General features: G+C 41.6%; 1 protein-coding gene across 2 annotated transcripts in view; it reads left to right on the top strand.

The window, feature by feature from the left end:
* Window positions 1–7,698: 7,698 nt before the first annotated feature.
* Window positions 7,699–14,426, top strand: part of galnt3 (UDP-N-acetyl-alpha-D-galactosamine:polypeptide N-acetylgalactosaminyltransferase 3 (GalNAc-T3)) — an 82,167-nt gene continuing 75,439 nt past the window's right edge. Inside the window, exons 1-2 of one of the 2 annotated variants that reach the window (XM_072579504.1) lie at window positions 7,699–7,714; window positions 7,843–7,936. The gene's annotated coding sequence lies outside the window, so the exon portion shown is untranslated. Of the gene's footprint in view, window positions 7,715–7,793; window positions 7,937–14,426 lie in introns of those variants that run through there. The other variant, XM_072579503.1, reaches the window with a different exon arrangement.

Raw genomic sequence — 14,426 nt, forward strand, 5'->3', positions numbered from 1 at the left:
GATCTATGCTGCAAGTAACAGCCTTAAAAAAAACTCCAATAGGTTTGTCAAATGTGGTTTCCTTTCATAAATCCATGATTAGTCTATGTAAATGTACCATATCTTCCAAGTGTCCAGTTATCACATCAGATAAATTTGGTATTTATAGAGGATCGCAACTTTCTGATGCACAGAACTTGTTTATGTCAATGGACATCCTATTGAATTTATCTTTGAGAGCTGTGTTCAGGTCAGTTTGCAATCAAATCCGTTGTCATGGCTGAAAAAGCAGAAACTAAATCCTGCAGAGGTGATATTATGCAGTGTTGGTATAACAGCTATCAAGAGCATAGGAAAACTGAGAAGTTATACTGCAACTCAAAGAGTTTTAGGCAGTTGAAAATGTGTACATAGCTTGGAAACAACACTGCTCACTTTTGAGCCAACATACATATTTGGACCTCAACTTCCTTAAGTATTCAGAATAAATTCCACTAGTTCTAAGAGGACAACCGGTCCAGATACCAACATTTGCTAAACTGCTTGTCCAGGAGAAAACAGTTGTCGGAACACTGGGGCCATCAATAAACAATGTTTGACCAACTGATCCAGAGACAAGTGGTCGAAGATTTCATTAAGTTAAAAATCACACAACACCAGGTTATAGTCCAACAGGTTTAATTGGAAGCACACTAGCTTTCAGAGCGACACTCCTTCATCAGGTGATTGTGGAGGACTCGATCGTAACACAGAATTTAGAGCAAAAATTTGCAGTGTGATGTAACTGAAATTATACATTGAAAAATTGATTGTCTGTTAAGCCTTTCATCTGTTAGAATACAGTGATAGTAACAGATTCTAACAGATGAAAGGCTTAACAGGCAATCAATTTTTCAATGTATAATTTCAGTTACATCACACTGTAAATTTTTGCTATAAATTCTGTGTTACGATCGAGCCCTCCACTATCACCTGATGAAGGAGCGTCGCTCCGAAAGCTAGTGTGCTTCCAATTAAACCTGTTGGACCATAACCTGGTGTTGTGTGATTTTTAACTTTGTACACCTCAGTCCAACACCGGCATCTCCAAATGAAGATTTTATTAGGCTTCCTACATTCATGGCAGAACTCAAAAAGAAAGAATCTGTCCAGATTACATTTTACTTGACATGAAGGAAACAAAGAACAGCATGTCAAAAGAGACATGACCAAACTTGTCAAGATCCAAAGTATGACAAAAATTGCTCTTACTGTGTGGAAGGACAACCAGACCAAACGTCTGGAGAGTTAGCCAATAACACATACTTAGAGCACTAACAGCTTTTTAGTTCATGGATGATTTACTAGTGTATGACAGGAAACCAGTTATCTCAGCGTCCCTTCAGGAAGGTGCATTGGAAAGGATACACAGGTACATTTAGACCCTACCAAGCTCTTTGGTAATCAGAGATTTTAAAAGAGATGGATGAGTTCATAACTCATCATGAAATCTGTGATTACACAGGATTATCATGTTTGAAAATCATTCCTTTTCTCCAGACCAAAAGTTAAAGCTCAGTAAATTTTGCCAGAAGAAACAAATATCGAGAATAAGAATAAGCACCACAACCCACTTGTGCCCACTCTGGATGTTTTTCACTGATCATCTTCAGGCAATAGAACAGCGACATAGACTGTGCAGAAGAGCCAACTTTTATTGACATGACTGAGAGTCTGAAAAAGTATACTTCACCAGTCAAACAACGATAAATAATGACTAAAGATGTTCAGCCTGATCAAAAACTTGGGGGAGATAAGCTGCACATGACTTCATGGGAGCAGAGCACTGTCCACAGACTAAGAACATGGTCAAGAAGAAGAAATTGCCTGGTCTAAACATATGGGAAATTGCAAAAACGATACTATGCCTTCAATTAGAAAGAGATTGCTTGAACCATAAATCTAAGGTATTATATAACAGCTGTCTTCCATGATGGGCAGTTATGAGACTTAAAAGTTCACCAAAGGATTAAATGTTTTCAAGAGGAGATAGGTATAGTTCTCAATGGGAATGTGGCAAAAGTGGAAAGGTACTGAGTTGGATGGTCAGCTTGACTACTCAGATTAGAGACAAAAAAAAACTGCAGACGCTGGAATTCAAAGTAGACAGGCAGGAGACTGGAAGAACACAGCAGGCCAGGCAGCATCAGGAGGTGGAGAATTCACTCTGTGAGGCCGAACGGTCTGCCCTCAGGAAAGGGTTCATGTTCATACCCCTCCGCCCCCACCTCAGTGAATTCCAGCCCTGCCCCAATGTGGAGCCCTTCTTCCACCGCCTCCTCCTCCATGCCTTCTTCTTTGACAAAAACTCTCCACTTCCCTCTGAGGACCCTTTCTCCTACCTGGAGGACACCTTCCTCCACCACCTTGTCACCGCTGGCCTCGTACCTGCGCTACACCTCTTCATTGCAGACTGCTGACGTGATATTGGCCACCTCAATTTCTCCACTCTCTCCCTCACCCACTCCAACTTCACCCCCTCTGAATATGCAGCATTCCACTCTCTCCGCACCAGCCCCGAGTTCACCATCAAATCTGCTGACAAAGGCGGAGTGGTGGTAGTCTGATGAATAGACTATATCGCGTAGGCCGAAGCCAACTCTCCGACACCACATCCTACTTCCCCCTTGCCCATAACCCCATCGTGACCCACATGCAAAAATCACTCACACTGTTCGTGCCCTCATTGTCTTCGGTGATCTCCCCTCCACTGCCTCCACACTCATAGTGCCACAGCTCTGCACTGCCCGGTTCTACCTGCTCCCCAAGATCCACAAACTCAACTACCCTGGCTGACCCATCAGCTTGGTATGCCCTTTCCCCACCACCAAACTCATTTCATCCCACCCCAACCCCACCCTCTCCCCCTTGGTTCAGGCACTTTCCACTTACGTCCACAACATTAACCATGTCGTCCATCTCTTCCAGTTCCCCGGCCCCTAGCGATTTTTTTCACAATGGTCGTTCAGTCCTTATACATATCCATACCCCACAAGGATCACCCTGAGACCCTCCACTTCTTCCTCTCCAACAGACCCATCCAGTTCCACTCCACCAATACTGTCCTCTGCCTCGCCAAACTGGTCCTCACCATCAACAACTTTTCCTTTCATTCCTCCTATTTCCTCCAAATCCATGGATGGCCATGGGCACCCGAATAGATCCCAGCTACACCTGCCTCTTTGTCAGCTATGTCAAACCGTCCCTCTTTAGTACCTCCACAGGCACTGTGCGCCAACCCTTCCACCGTTACATTGATGACTGCATCTGTGCAGCATCCTGCTCACAGGCTGAATCAGAGCAGTTCATTGGCTTCACCCATAACTTCCACCCCGCCCTCAAATTCACTTGGTCCATCTCGGACACCTCTCTCCTCATTTTTAACTTCTCCATTTCCATCTCTGGTGACAGTGTCCAGACAAATATTTACTATAAACCCACTGACTACCATAAATACCTGGATTACACCTCCTCCCACACAGTATCCTGCAAGAACTCCATCCCGTTCTCCCAATTCCTTCACCTCCACCGCGTCTGCTCGGACAAGGAGACACTCCACTGCCAAGCATCCCAGATGTCCACCTATTTTGAACAACATGCTCTTCCTCCCTCTGACATCTAGACAACCGTCCACTACACCACCTCCATTCCCTGGTTCACTGCTGTAAATCCCAACATTTAATGCAATAAAGACAAAGTTCCCCCTTGTTCTCACCTACCAGCACGTCATCCGTAAACACTTCTGCCAACTCCAACTAGACCCCACCACCAAGAACATCTTCCCCTCCCCACCCCTCTCTGCCTTCCTCAAGGGCCATTCCCTTCAACAATCCTTGGTTAGTGCTACTAGCCCCACCAATTCACTGCCCCCCCCCCCCCCACCACCCCAGCCCCACCAAACCCCCAGGTACCTTCCTCTGCAACCAGAAAAGATGTAAAACGTGCCCTGCAACACCAATCCCCTCACCTCCACTGAAGGCCCCAAATAGTCCTTCCAGGTGCAACAGAGGTTCGCCCACCTCTCTTCCAACCGAGTTTACTGCATCAGGTGCTCCCAATCTGGTCTTTTCTACATCAGGGATACCAAATGTAAATTTAGGGAACGGTTTGCTGAGCATCTCAGCTGGGCCCACAGGGGCCAACCGGACCTCCCAGACACGACCCATTTTAATTCCCCTTCCTACTCTCTTTCTGACATGACCATCCTTGGCCTCCTCCAATGCCAAAATGAACCAAAGCGCAAGTCAGAGGAACAACACCTCATCTTCTGCCTGGGCAATCTACAGCCCAGAAGACTCAATATTGAGTTCTCTAATTTCAAATAACTTCCCTTCCCACCCTCCGACTCCTGTCCCAGCCCCTCCCCCTCCCTGCCACTCCTCCCAGCCACCAACCAGATTCATTCCTCCCATTGACCAACCAGGTCACACCCTCTGCCTGTCTTCACCTAGCCCCACCTCACCACCCTGCCCCCAATACCCCCTTTATCTGTGGCTCCCCCCACACCCACCCCCAGTCCTGAATAAGGGTTACACCCGAAACATTGACTTCTGCACCTCCTGATGCTGCCTGGCTTGCTGTCTTCTCCCAGCCTCCTGCCTGACTACACAGGATTACTCCTGCTCCTATTTGATATGTTTCTATGTTATGGAGTGACCATCTGAGCTGGAAGAGAACAGTTCTTCCACCAAGAAATTTCAGGAGATGAAGTGTCCTCCAGATAAGGTGATAAACCAGCATCGAGGTCTATAAAGAATTACATCCTTTTTGAAGAATATCTGAGGGTGAAAAGATCCTTCAGCAGAGAAGTGATCCACAAACCATAACCAGTCCTCATGAGAGCCTGAAACCTGAATACGGGCTGAGTTAGAACATGGAGGCTCATGACCCATGCCTATGTGACAATTGCAGCTGGAGACAAGATGGTTCCTTGCGCCTATGTGACTACTGCAGCTAGTCTCTAAAGCTACATAAATAATCAACCACTAGAATAGAGAAGTAGACCGATAAAATTAGGAAATGCTAACCACATTCTGCACAGCTGCAGGTCTTCATATCACAAGATAAAAAAGATCTAACCTAAGTTGTTTACCAGTTAATATCATTGGATCAAGCAACTATCAATGAAGTGATATCATTTCTTGATTGGTAATTGTCTGAATATACTATGCGATCATGCCTTATGTTCTGCTTTAAGAAAAGTATAAAAATGCCTCTGTATTAAGCCAGTGTGTGCAGTTCCTCTGAGGGACATGGAAATACATAACTCCTGTGTTTCCGAACATTCTGTACGTGGCCTTATTGAAAAATAAAGATTGAAGTCTTAACAGTCAGACCAGACCGATTGAGAGTGTTTATTGACCAATTGTGAAACTGAGACACTCACCCCCTCCACTACCTCTCCCATCCCACCCCACCCCCACCCCCACCCCCCAGGGAGGATGGGGGGAGCAGGGAGTTCCTGATCTTTACTCAAGCAATAGAGTGGCCATTCTTCCAAGTATAAATATAAGTGCGCTCTGTTCAAAATATCAACTGTCCAGACCAGCTACATGTGTAAAGTTAGAGGTTTGAGAGAAGATAAAATATTAATGAATGTGTTGTTAGATTGATGTTTGTAAAATAGGTTAACTATGGGCAAAAAGCTAGGAAAAGGTTTTGTGCATGACGATGTTTCTGAAGAGGTTAATGCTTAAGTGATCTTGACTCCACTCATTCTATTAATGCCACAAACAGTTTGCAGATGGAGACAAGAATTCTGTCTACATATTTTGGAGGAACTGATGTAACTGTACCAATTCCCTAATGCCTGACCAAATGTAGCTGTAGCTATTGCTATCCTGCAATAAGCATTCTTGTTATCGAAGAACAGTATCTCTTCTATTGATATAGAATGGTAGTGTATCCTCTACCACTAATTGCTATGTAACCCCAAGGTAAAGAAAGGTAAAGGACTAGTGGCAGCAAACTGCCTGAAACATATCTTATCCAATCCTACATACTGTCAGAGATGGCAAATAACACACGGTCCCAGTCAGTTGTTGTATGCAGAGCAGAAATTGGCAAAAACCCTATTAAAGGCATATAAATTCATAGAGTCATATAGCGTGGAAACGGACTCTTCAGTCCAACTAGTCCATGCCAAACCATGTTCCCAACTAAACTAGTTTGACATGCCTTCATTTGGCCCATATCCCTCCAAACTCTTCCTATTCATGTACTCATCCAAATGCCCATTTAGATGTTGGAACTGTATCTGTATCTAATACTTCCTTTGGCAGTTCATTCCACACACGGACCATTCTCTGTGCAAAATAGTTGTCCCTTGTGATTTTGTTTAAAAACTTGTGCCGCTCTCCTTAAAATATAGTTTTATACTCCATCAACCTTCGGAAAAGACCCTTGCTGTTCACCTTATTTATGCCCCTCATGAGTATATAAACCTCTAAAAAAATCACCCCTCAACCTCCTCCAGTCCAGTGAAAAAGTCCCAGCCTATCCAGCCTATTTTTATAACTCAAACCCTCCATTTCCAGCAACATCTTGGTAAGTCTTTTCTGAACCCTCTCCAATTTAATAATATCCTTTATATAGCAGGGGGACCAGAACTGCACACAGTACTCCAGAAGAGATTTCACCAATGTCCTGTACAACCTTAACATGCGTCCCAACTCCTACACTCAAAAGACTGAGCAATGAAGACAAGTGAGCTAAATGCTTTCTAAACCACCCTGTCTACCTGTGACACAGATTTCAAAGAATTATGTACATGAACCTCTAAGTCTCTCTGTTCTGCAACATTACCCAAGCCCTACCATTAATTCTATAAGTCCTGCTCATGTTTGTTTTACCAAAATGTAATAACGCACATTTATCCAAATTAAACTCTATCTGCCACTCCTCAGCCCATTGGCCCAATGGATGAAGATCTGTTTGTAATCTAAAATAACCTTCTTCACTGTCCATTATAGTACCCTTGATTTGTAGATACCAGTGTTGGACTGGGGTGTACAAAGTTAAAAATCACCCAACACCAGGTTATAGTCCAACAGGTTTGATTGGAAGCACTAGCTTTTGGAGCGCCGCTCCTTCATCAGGTGGTTATGGAGGACACAATTGTAAGACACAGAATTTACACTGTAAACTTTTGCTATAAATTCTGTGTCTTACAATTGTGTCCTCCATAACCACCTGATGAAGGAGTGGCGTTCTGAAAGTTAGTCTGCTTCCAATTAAACTTTTTTTACTTTTTGAAATGCAATAAATAAGTTGTTATATTTAACTATACGTAGTAGATTATTGAACTGTTCACCAATTCACCAGTTATGTTTAAAACTAATGGTGTATTTTTCTCAACTTTGGGTTCACCACTTATTGTTTTAAAGACTTGTACAAAACAAACAAATCTGGACACAATCTATTCATTGTCTTTAAACTAAATGAATACCATCTCCCTGGAGAATGATTGCCCTGTATCTTAAAGATAAGATCATTTGGGAGACAGACCAAGCTGAGAATGTTTCAATTTGTTTCTGTCTAATTATGTCCTTTCATAATTGTGATACATGGATTCTTATTTTCTTTCTCATATAATGTATTGCTAGATTTACTACCTTAAGTAAGTAGGCAGCAAAAATATTTATTTGCGATTCACTTAGCTGTTTGTCTAAAATCCAGTCACTAAGAGGCCAAGAAGGTATGCAGTGGTCATTGCAACTGTTGATTTAACTCTGCGTGGGGGCTGGGCTGAACAGAGTGTCGACAGAAACTCTCAATGAGCTGTGACTTTTCACCTTACTGACCACTATATTCCTTTTTTTTCAGCCTCAACGTTTTGCTTTCTTTGTTGATGAAAGTTGGGTATAGATCTGACAAGATTGAAATCCTTGAGCTATGTTTCAGTTCCCGATGAAGTTTGGTAAGTCAAGTCCGTAACAATTGTTGCTATTCTTAGCGTTCTGTAAAATACTGGAAAACTGGATATATCTTCATTTGTAAGACAGATGTAGGAAGCCCATGGTGTTTTAATTATCTAGCATTCTCTAGGAGAATAATGTGGTGTTGATCTGTGTTGTACAGAAGCATAAACCAGGACTAAATTCCATACAAAAAATGCTTGCTTCTTAAAATGCTCTATGGTTGGCCACTACATAAAAAAAATTCTGTAAAGCTGTGTTCGATGTAAAACAATTTTTATATTTTCTATGTTTTTAACAGATTGCTGTCCCTTTATAAAGAGGCACATTAGCTTAAAGCAAAAGCCAAGCAATTCTAGTTCACAACCTTTAATTTAGCAGTGCTGAGTATGTTGTAAGAAAAGACAAATTAAGTCAAGAGGGTTGCAATAACTAATTTGTAATTGGTAATACCTTGATTATGTTAAAACATGACAAAATTAGATATTTTAAATACAAATATTTTCAGCAGTAGGAAGTTCTATTTATCAATCTATTCATTTTAATTAATTGTTATAAAAATACCGATAAATGTTTTTAAAAAGTTCCTTAATACCTTTTTAAATGACAAATGAAGATTAAGGCCAATGTAATGTTAAGAAATTTAAGATTAATTACCACTGTGATGACATCCTCAGGTATGTTTTTGGTCAAAATGACACCTTTATAAGAATTGTAAGAACCTTGTTATTATTAATGAAGAATAATGCTATCAATAAAGAATTGATTCTGCATTATGCTTCACAATTATTATTAGAATCTATGCATTTTCAAGATCATTTTGCATGTGTTTTATGGATGTAATAATTTTCTCCTGCTGGTTTGTAATTCTATTTTTAAACTACAGCAGGAAATAAATTAACAATAGACAAAATTCCATTACATTTGTTCTGTTGCTACTTATAAGGCTTTTATTACAGAACAAGGTGGTATCTATTGAACTAATTAATTAGAATTTTCAAATATATTACATAAAGTTGTCATAGTATTATATGAATAGGTTAATCAATTACCTGCAATATCACGGTAATTGCTATACCTTGATTTGTTTTGCTTTTGATGCTGTTTATTACGAAATTTTCTGCTTCTGTGGATACTTCATTTAAAGTGATAATTCTTTGTAGGTTAGCATTAAATTGTTTTAAGACTACACACATAAAATAAATCTGTTGAATTTAATAAACATTATCAGTATGAACTTTGATGGCACTTGGTTGTTATTGTTAAACTGAAACATACATAAATTTACTCTTAAAATTTTCAGGCTAAAATAGAAATGTAAAAGATAACATACAAGAAATTTTATTTCTAGAGTTATGAGTGGTTTATTAGTTTAGAAATTACCATCTTAGTCTTATACAGCACAGGTTGTATGAATATGCTGTTTATATGCCTAATTTGCCATGAATCTCGCTTAATATAATTTGCAGTCAACATTGGACTTGAAAATGTATCATCAACCAGATATGGAATAGATAGGATTGGAACATTGTACTTGTATTTGCTAAACAGGTTAATTGTAAGTATAACTGATGGATCTAGCTGGTATCCTTGAGAACCCTCATGTTCCTGATGTCTTCCAAGAGCCTGATGCCTTAGTAGAATGATTACAAGGGCAAGTGCTTCCCTCTTGCACCAAGGGTGATGACTGTGAAACAGAAACCCCTGACTGTGTTGAGTGTTCAGGTCATTCTGCTACAATATATTTTTCGTTAGTGCAAATTATATATTAGATTCCCTATAATGTAGAAACACGCCATTTGGTCCAACAAGTCCACACTGACCCTCCGAAGAGTAACCCACCCAGAATCATTTCCCTACATTTACCCCTGACTAATGTACCTAAAACTATGGGCAATTTAGCATGGCCAATTCACCTGACCCGCACATCATTTAGATTGTGGGAGGAAAGAGGAATGTCCATGGGAAATCTGCACAGACATGGGGAGAATGTGCAAACTCCACACAGACAGTCGCCTGAGGTGGGAATCGAACCCAGGTCCCTGGCACTGTGAGGCTGCAGTGCTAATCATTGAGCCACCATGTGATTGACAAATTGTGGATGTTGTTTGGATAATGCAAACTTTCTACTTATAGCAACTTTCTAATAGCACTCTTCTACAGCGTGGTTTTCTGTAGCAGTTTTTGATAGTGCAATTTTCTATAGTGCAAGGTTGCAGAGGAACACAACTGTTGCATTATAACAGAATGACCTGTAGATACAATGCAGCTCAGTCTTTGACCAGGGCCCTGGTAGACCAGACAATAGATCTGTTGAATATGAGGTTTTACTGCTTCAGTCTGGGGGGCTTTGCAGGTACAGTGTGGCGCTTAAACCTACTCACTGTGCTCTGTTCAATGGGAGCAGACAAAAAGGATATGTAATAGAACAGAATAGTACAGTGCATGAACAGACTTTATGGCTCGCCAAGATTGCATGATGTCTTTGTTTCTTAAAATGACAGGATGTCTTTTTAAACCAGAACTCTTCTGCCTCTACATGGTCTGTATCTCTCTATTCCCTGCCTATTGAATTGAATTAGCTTTATTGTCACATTTACTCAAATGTGTACAGTGAAAAGTTTATAAGTCACCACTTACAATGCCATATTAGATACAAAGGAACCTAGGTATGATCCTTAGTTACAGGTTAGGGACATGAAAAAAACATAAGTTACATTATACCTATACACAGTATAACCATAGGTTAGAAAAACAAGAAGCAAAGTTTAAAAAGACAAACATCACAGTTGTCTCCAAAGGCTCTCCTCAGCAGACCAGCTGAGGGGCCTCCACGTGGTCTGACTGCTGGCTGCTGCCATGCTTTGCGCTGGGCCGCTGTATGCTGGTCCCTGCTTTGGGCCACTGCTCACTGATGGCTTCCCCACTTCAAGGCACTGATTACGGCTGCTGACCACTGACCCTGCTTTCAGAGGTTGGGGCTGGATGTCTAAGACCAAGAGAAGGGAAAAGAGAGGAAAGAGAAAGAGAGAAAAAAAGAAGAAAAAGAATGGTTGGAGCAGAAGAGCTCCAGCTGGAGTGTCCTACTCTGCTGCTATCTTACCTATTCATAGATCTGTCAAGATGCCTCTTAAACATTGCTATTGTATCCGTCTCAACCAGCTTCGTGGGCAGTGCACTTATAAAAGACCTGCCTCTCACATCTCCTCTAAACTTCAGCAAGTTTGTCCAATCTCTCCTCATAGTTAATACCCTCCAAACCAGGCAACATCTGGTAAACCATTTCTGTACCCTTGCCAAAGCCTCCACATCTAGTGTGGTGGCCAGAACTATACACAATATTTCAAACGGGGCCTAACTGAAGCTCCAGACAGCTGTAACATGATTTGGCAATTTTTATACTCTATGCCCCAAATGATGAAGGCAAGCATGCCATATGCCTTCTTGACAACCTTAAGACCATAAGACCCAAAACATAGGAGTGGAAGTAAGTCCACTCCACTATTCAATCATGGCTGATGGGCATTTCAACACCACTTACCTGTACTCTCCCTGTAGCCCTTAATTCCTTGCAAAATAAAGAAGTTATCAATCTCTGCCTTGAAGACATTTAACGTCCCGGCCTCCACTGCGCAATGAATTCCACACACCCACCACTCTCTGGCTGAAGAAATATTTCCTCATTTCCATTTTAAATTGACTCCCTCTAATTCTAAGGCTGGGCCCACGGGTCCTAGTATCCCTGCCTGATGAAGCAAATTCCCAGCGTCCACCCTTTCTAAGTCATGCATTATCTTGTAAGTTTCTATTAGATCGCCCCTCAACCTTCTAAACTCTAATGAATACATTCCCAGGATCCTCAGCTATTCATTGTATGTTAGGCCTACCATTCCAGGGATCATCCACTGGACACGGTCCAGTGCCAGTAAGTCCTTCCTGAGGTGTGGGACCCAAAACTGGACAGAGTATTCTAAATGGGGCCTACCCAGAGCTTTATAAAGTCTCAGTAGCACATCATTGCTTTTATATTCCAACCTTCTTGAGATAAACGACAACATTACATTTGCTTTCTTAACCATGGACTCAACCTGCAAGTCAACATTTAGAGAATCCTGGACTAGCACTCCCAGGCCCCTTTGTACTTTGGCTTTATGAATTTTCTCACCGTTTAGAAAATCGTCCAGGCCTGTATTCTTTTTTCCAAAGTGCAAGACCTCACATTTGCTCACATTGAATTTCATCAGCCATTTCTTGGACCACGCTCTTAAATTGTCTAAATCTTTCTGCAGCCTCCCCACCTCCTCAGCACTACCTGCCTGTCTGCCTAACTTTGGATCATCAGAGAACTTCACCAGAATGCCCCCATTCCTTTCGTCCAGATCATTAATATATGAAGTGAACCCACTACTTGTCACTAGCTGCCATTCCGAAAAAGAACCTTTTATCTCAGCTCTCTGCCTTCTGTCAGACAGACAATCCTCAATCAATGCCAGTCACTGACCTCGCCTTAATCAGCAGCCTCCCGTGAGGCACCTTTTGGAAGTCTAGGTAGGTAACATTCACAGGGCTTCCCTGGTCTAACCTACTTATTACCTCTTCAAAGAATTCTAACAGGTTTGTCAGGCACGACCTTCCCTTATTAAATCCGACCCTGCACTTCCAAGAATTTAGTAATCTCATCCTTAACGATGGATTCTAGAATTTTACCTACAACCGATGTAAGCCTAATCGGCCTATAATTTTCCATCTTTTGTCTTGATCCTTTCTTGAATAGTGATTTTCCAAACATTTTGGACTTTCCCTGACTCCAGTGATTTATTGAAAGATTACAACCAACGCCTCCGCTATTTCTTCAGCCACCGCCCTCTGAACTCTTGGATGTAGCCCATCTGGGCCAGGAGATTTATCAATTTTTAGACCTTTTAGCTTTTCTAGCACTTCCTTTTTTGGAATGGCTACCATACTCAACTCTGCCCCTTGACTCTCCTTAATTGTTGGGATATTACTTATGTCTTCCACTGTGAAGACTGACACAAAGTATTTATTAAGTTCTTCACCTATTTCCTATCTCCCATCACTAGCGTTCCTACATCAATTTGGAAAGGCCCAATTTCTACTTTTGCCTTTTGTTTGTTTCTTATGTATTGAAGGAAACAGTTACTATCATTTCTAATATTACTGGCTAGCTTACCTTCATACTTGATCCTCTCCTTCCTTATTTCTCTCTTTGTTATCCTCTGTTTGTTTTTGTAGTCTTTCCAATCTTCTGATTTTGGCCACTGCTCTTGGCCACTTTATAGGTTCTCTCTTTTTCTTTGATACATTTATACATTTCCTGACTTCCTTTGTTAGCCATGGCTGTCTAATCCGCCCCCACCCCTGCAACCCCCTCCCCCCCCCGGATTATCTTTCTTTTCTTTGAGATGAACCTCTGTACTGTGTCCTCAATTACATCCAGAATCTCATGCTATTGTTGCTCTACTATCTTCCCCACTAGGCTCTGCTTCCAGTCGATTTTCACCAGTTCCTCTCGCATGCCCCTGAAATCACCTTTATTTAACTGTAATACCATTACATCGGATTTTGCCTTTGCTGTTTCAAACTGCAGACTGACCTTTACCATATTATGATCGCTGCCTCCTAAGTGTTCCCTTACTTTAAGATCTTCTATAAAGTCTGGCTCATTACATGGCACTATGTCCAGAATAGCTTGCTCCCTTGTGGGTTCCATCACAAGCTGTTCCAAAAAGCCATCCTGTAAGCATTCCATGAATTCCCTTTCTTTGGGTCCACCAACAACATTATTCACCCAGTCCATTTGCATATTGAAGTCCCCTATGATCATCGTGACTTTGCCTTTCTGACATGCCCTATCTATTTCCCGATACATCTTGTGCCCCTGGTCCTAACCACGTCTGGGAGGTCTGTACATAACACACATTATGCTTTTTTTGCCTTTGTGGTTCATGAACTCCACCCACATAGACTCCACATCATCTGACCTTATGTCATTCAGTGCCATAGATTTAATTTCATTCTTAGTTAACAAGACAACCCTTCCCCCTCTGCACACCTCCCTGTCTTTTCGATAAGTTGTAAATCCTTGGATGTTTAACTGCCAGTCCTGAACCCCCTGCAACCATGTCTCTGTGATGCCTACACATCATAATCATTCACGATGATTTGTGCTGTTAATTCATCTGCTTTGTTACGAATACAGTGAGCATTCAGGTAAAGCACCTTAATGCTAATTTTCTTATCCTCATGATTTCTATCACCTCTAGTAATATGTCCTAAGTTATCCTTCCTTTTTGCTTCATTCCTAGTCTGCCTCGAACTTAAACCCTGCACACATGCTAACATGCTGTTTATCTTTCTACGTGACTCCATATACCCTGTTGCTTTCCTGTTCCTTTCCCCCCCCGACTCACAAGTTTAAAGTACTACTGACCACCCTTTCTATCCCTTTTGCCAGAACACTGGTTCCAGATT

This window comes from Chiloscyllium punctatum, chromosome 10, assembly GCF_047496795.1.
Source record: "Chiloscyllium punctatum isolate Juve2018m chromosome 10, sChiPun1.3, whole genome shotgun sequence".
NCBI lineage: Eukaryota > Metazoa > Chordata > Chondrichthyes > Orectolobiformes > Hemiscylliidae > Chiloscyllium > Chiloscyllium punctatum.